The sequence below is a fragment of the Panthera onca genome, chromosome F2, assembly GCF_046562875.1.
Source record: "Panthera onca isolate mPanOnc1 chromosome F2, mPanOnc1 haplotype 2, whole genome shotgun sequence".
NCBI lineage: Eukaryota > Metazoa > Chordata > Mammalia > Carnivora > Felidae > Panthera > Panthera onca.
This window is the reverse complement of record NC_138356.1, coordinates 72550562-72556448: the sequence shown is the minus strand read 5'-3', so window position 1 is coordinate 72556448 and position 5887 is coordinate 72550562. Positions and strand designations below refer to the sequence as shown.

The 5887-nt window shown below is 47.8% G+C and overlaps 1 long non-coding RNA gene across 1 annotated transcript; it reads right to left on the bottom strand.

Moving 5' to 3' along the window:
• Positions 1-378: 378 nt before the first annotated feature.
• Positions 379-1933, bottom strand: LOC132664835 (uncharacterized). Its single transcript, XR_009603872.1, has 3 exons — positions 1742-1933; positions 1056-1168; positions 379-592 (listed from the first exon to the last, which is right to left on the bottom strand). It is a non-coding gene; the product is annotated as an uncharacterized LOC132664835 (long non-coding RNA).
• Between the last annotated feature and the right edge of the window lie 3954 nt (positions 1934-5887).

Below are 5887 nucleotides of genomic sequence, written 5' to 3'. Positions count from 1 at the left end.
GACAGCTCAGAGCCTGGAGCCTGCTTCAGATTTTGTGTCTCCCTCTGTCTCTGCCCCTCCCCTACTCCCCCCCCCCCTCTCTCTCTCTCAAAAATGAATAAACATTAAAAAATTTTAAGAAAAAAAGATATGACAAAATGCACCTGCCGATTTGTCTCTTCTTAATAATTGCAATATTCACCAACATTGCATTTGTATTTTTGTGCATCAGATAACAGCAATACGTAGCAGGCACTCATTGAATTTTTGTGGACGATTTGAGCGAATGTTCTTTTACACACATTATCTCCTTTAAAGCACACAACAGCTCTTTGGGGTGGACACCAGTGTATGAGTTTCCTCGGGCCGCCATAACAAAGCACCACAGACTGAGTGGGCTTATGTCACAGACGTTTATTTCCTCACACCTTTGGAAGCGGGAAGTCTGAGATCGAGGCATCAGTAGGCTTGCTTTGATCCCAGGGCTCTCTCCTTGGCCTGCAGATGCCATCTTCTCCCTGTGTCCTCACACGGCCTTCCCTCTGTGTCTGTGTCCTAAGCTCCTCTTCTGAGGACACGGTCATATGGGATTAGAGCTCGCCCACATGACCTCCTTAATGATGTGAAGAACGAAGGCAAAAGGAAATGTAGATAAAATTAAATTTGCTTATATAACCTGCAGCCCATTGACATACTGGAGACCGGCAGAGAACGACTCTCCTCCAGGAACTCCTAATCTTAATGTTAACGCTTTGGTAGAGGGAAAAACAACCTTCGCTTGATGATAGCTAGGCCTCCAAGATGCTGTCAGTCTTCTCTACATGAAAACCCTTTTGGAAATGTCGTCTTGACCTCTCCCAGCCCCCCCCCCCCAAAGTGTGTAATCTATGGTGCCTCACAATCCCAGGGCAGCTCTTTCTGCCCGTGGGTCCTGGCCCCTGTGCTTTAATAAAACCACCTTTTTGCACCGGACGTGTCTCAAGAATTCTTTCTTGACCGTTGGCTCTGGACCCCAGCACTTCAAAGCACATCATGAGGACCACAACAACCCGCTGGTACAAGACTTCAGTAAGTACCTGGGTGTTTTCACAAGTGTCTCAGCTGGTGTCCACATTCATCATGGTTCCCTCCCCTTCTCTCCAGGTTGGAGTGGCCAGGTCAGTTTGGATTAGATTGTGGAACACCTTGACTGTAAACATGAAGGAGGTGGGCTCTTATCTTATGGCAGCAGGGATGTCTTGGCAGTTTTTAAGAAGGGCCAAATTGGTTTTTTCAGGAACATACCACCTAGGAAGGGAGAAGACAGATTGGGGGACAATAGTCTAATCAGAAAGACCAATAATGACACTGTTGACCAAGTCCTGGTCCCCGTTTTTCAAACTAAGTTCTACAGAGTCTATGCATTCCATGGAGGTGCCTCAGAGGTCACCTGAGGCCCAGGAGGCATTGTGTGGAAGAGAAGAGGGGACCCGAGTTTCAAAGAGCAGCTGGACCCATGATCACTTTCTTTGTGAATAGTACAGCTTAGCTCAATAACGAACATTGCAAACCTCTGATCTACATGAAACACAATGAGACCATAAATAAGAAGGGAAGAGGAGGAAGGGTGAAGGAGGAGGAGTCTCTCTCTCGAGGAGAGATAACTGGTTCTCCACACACAGATCCCAAGGAAGAAGAGAGAAGCCATTTTTCAGACGGCTGACCCACACATCCTGCCAGTTCCAGTCTCCCCCAGGGTGGGTCTACTTCCAAACTCACTCACATGGTTGTTGATAGATTTCAGATCCCCGAGGCTGTCAGAATGAGAGACTCAGCTTCTTGCTGGCCACTGGGCGAGGCTGCCAATGGTACATCACCCGTCCACAAACAGCTCATAACATGGCAGCCGGCTCCACTGATGATCAAGTGAGAAGGGGAGAGAGTAAGACTGAAGTCACAATCATGTGTAACCTAACCATGGAAATGACATCTAGTCACTTCTGTTAGACACCGGTCACTGGGTCCAGCCCCCACTCCAGGCGAGGGGTTAAACTCCAGGTTTAACCTAGGGATCTTGGAGAGCCATTTTATTTTTTTAATTTTTTTTAACGTTTATTTATTTTTGAGACAGAGAGAGACAGAGCATGAACAGGGGAGGGGCAGAGAGAGAGAGGGAGACACAGAATCCGAAGCAGGCTCCAGGCTCTGAGCCATCAGCCCAGAGCCCGACGCGGGGCTCGAACTCACGGACTGTGAGATCGTGACCTGAGCTGAAGTCGGACGCTTAACCGACTGAGCCACCCAGGCGCCCCTTGGAGAGCCATTCTAGAAGAGCCCACTATACTCAGAGGTAAAGACTTAACAGAGTACCCCCTGTTGCCCCCTTACTGCCCCCTCAGTTCTCGCTGCCCCCTCAATGACTCCTTCCCAAGGGGGGAGAAGTGACGTCCCTTAACTAGTGAGTTTGGGGGACGTGACTGGGATATGGGGGTCAACCATCTGAAAAATGGCTTCTCTCTTCTTCCTTGGGATCCATCCGTCTGTGGAGAACCGGTTCCGTTATGCCGCTGGCCATGCCAGCAGCTGAGCCGTAAAGGCTCTGTCTCCCCTAGGAGAGAGCTTCCCTTCCCTAGAGCCACTGGGGAGAACTCCCTCAGTCTGGGTCCAGAAGTAGGCAACCCACTTTGGCTGCATACATATGCCACAATCTCCAGCCTCAGCTTCATCCAGAACGAAGTTGGTGTTTTTGTCACCATTGGCCTGAGAGTTCCGGTTCTCTCCATTAGCTTAGAACTCTGGCAAGGAAGAGAGGCGCCCCTCTCAAACCCCACTGCCATTCTTGAAAGAGCTGGGGTCTGGAACCCACCTAACCTGAGCAGGGCAGGCTTCGCGGTCACATGAACGCAGGCGCTCAGCAGGGTCCTGCCCTTGGTTTAACACTCTGCTGTCACCGTCTCGAATTTCTTCACAATTTTTAAACAGAGGTCCCACATCTTCATTTTGCACTAAGCCCCGCAAATCATCTGGTTGGTCCTGAACCTGAGTTTGATCCTGCTTTCGCCGCTAGCCTCCAGGTCTTGGACACGTGACCAACCCCCTCTAGATTTCTCGCTTGCAAAAAGGGGCTGAATACCCAATATCTAGCACTAGGGTTGTTGGGAGCCTCAGGTGAGGCGGTATAGGTGTGAATGGTAGAACTACCCCTGGGTGTTTAACCTCCAGCGAATTAATTAGCCACCTCTGCCCAACGCAGATCCTGACCGGAACAGCTAAACAAACATGGCAGGAGGAAGGAATAGAAGACCCATTCTGGTCCCAGAGAGAACGCATCAGTCTGAGATTCTGACACGGAAGCCAATGTACCCTGCAAAGGCCCTTCCATGTATCCCAGCAACTCCATGAGCAGTTCCCACAATGCACTGTTGACGCGGCCACTCAGGAGCCTCTAGGGAGCCAAGGCCATGATGGGACATGAGGTCTCCAGGAGACCCAGACCTCATGGAAAGGTCATCTGCTGTAAAAGAACCAGTACCCTGAACGTTCACTTTGCAAACGAAGAGGAAATGTGTGCAGACATCAGGCTATCAACTTACACAACTCGAGAAAACACTAATCGTTAATGTATTTCATTGAGAAATACCAGAGAGAGAGAGAGATGCTTTTTTTGTTACTTGACTAATTTACTGCATTTCATGTTTAAATTGAAGTATCTACTTACACAATTATGAACCATCCTGACTCAAAGAAAGTTCACCAAAATAATTTCCTTATGTAACATTATCTTCCGATATACCTGCTATTTTCATTTCATTATGTGTTTTTATTCTTCCAGAGTCGAAAGATCTAATTGTATTTTTAAAGTGTCCCATTAAACCAAAATAACGATTCTGCTACAATAACCATCATGAGCTAGTTGGTCCTGACTTGTATCACATTTTGAAATGTCATGCTTTTTTTAATGGTTGTTTTCCCAAGAGGGTTTATAGCTTTTTGCAATTAGGCAGCCTTGTAAAGCATGGTTTTAGATGATTTCAATGTTTCAAACCAACTGAGCATTTCAAACACCCATTTCCTTTGCCTTTTTAAAATTAATAATAATGCCTTTCACGTCTCTTGGTTCTTTATAATTGACAAAGTGCAATCACATTTATTGTTTTATTCGCTGCTACTTTCCAGCTCTAGGTTACATGCTAGAAGAGGGCTTGGGTCACCAACAAAGCAAGAGACTAGAGCTCACATGAATGTAAAAGGAATTTACTGGCAGGATAGCAGGTGGTTCAAGGATCCACATGCAGGCTGGGGGCGGGGAATGTGGCTCCAACATCAGAACCACGGAAATCTGGGCAGCTGAGAACACTGCCAAGAGCCTGTCATCATTGTCTGGTTCAAGTGCAACCACCAGGACTGCCAACATCTCTCGCTCGCTCGCTCGCTCTCTCATTGTATCTGTGAGATGTTTCCATGTGGTTGCCGGTGATAATAGTTCATAGTTTCTTTGTTTTCACTGCAGTATCACACTCTCTGGTATAATTTACCAAAACGTCTCGCTCATTCTATTTTTTTTATGGATTGTTTCTAGTTTTTGATTATGATGAGCACTGCTGCTGTGATAATGGCTTGCACCTGTCTTTTGGTGGACGTGTGCGTTAATTTTTCCTAGATGTCGCAATTCCAGAGGAATTGCTGGGCCGTCAGGTAGGCACAGGCTTCACTGCGTAGATGCTCAGTGATGGACTTTTGAGTCTCCTGCACCCAGTGTGAATATTACCTCCTATCCCTGCCCCTCTGTATCATTCCCTACACATGCAAGATCCTGGGGGTGTTCGATCAGTCCAGCCCAGACCTCTTGCCCTCACCTAACAGGCCTAGGGCAGAGAACAATGTCCTTTCTCAGCTTCCATAGGATGTCCTTCATTCACATCCTGGGATGTCTTCTCAAACAAGGTGGGGGAAACGAACAAGATGTTCCGGTACCCATGAATCTGTGATGTCATACTCAGTCAGTGAGATGTCCCCGTACATGTGCTTCCAGGACAGGAGACTGGAGCCCAAGCCATGGCTCTGAGGGTCTGGGCCACATGCCAAGGAGCTTCAATGAGGGGCGGCAAGACGGAAAGTTCTGGGGCACAGTGAGAGCTGAGATAGGAAAGGAGTCGGTGGCCTAGGGTCCCGCCTGCGGTTCACAGCTTCATGTTTTGTGTCATTTAAACATAAAAACACGTTTGCAAATAAACGTTCACATGTAATGCTAATAACCTACTCCTGACCCCACGATGCCACTGAGTATAAAAGTCTACCACTGATTCAAGGCACTTGGTCAGGAATAAAGAATTGGATTGTGAGCTTCCGTTGATGGCATAAAACTGTTCAAAGGAGGGAATATTAACAGTTTCTACAGAATGAGACAGTAAGTCATACAAAACGGATCAAAAGGTCTGTGGCTCAGGCTGAAGTGAGGTGGGCTTGGGACCCTGACAGCTCAGCCTCCCTCTCCTTCTCCTTGCCTTTCCCACCGTGGTTCCTAAGGCAGCTTTTCGGAACCCTGGAAACTCCTTTGGGCGTGCTGAAGAGGGCTGTGTTTTGGAGAGAAGCACCTCTGTGGCATCGAGCAAGTAGCTTTACCTCTGAACTTCAGCTTCCTCGTGTGGGGATAATGAAAGGTACTTCTTATGAGGATCGGAATAAGGGCATGCAAACCACCAGGCACGATGCCTGGCCTGTCTTAGGCAAGTGGAGAGAGCTTAATTTGCTTCCATTTCTCCGTGGCCAACAGAAGGCAGAAGGGATTCTGATTTGTTGAACCATCTGTTGGATGAAGCATGTGAGAAAAACCAAAAGTGAGGTGGGCAGTACAGGGAAAGGATAGCATGACAACACTTTGCCTAGCTTCCATTCATGACTGACACCAGCTGCTGAGGTCTTCGGGACG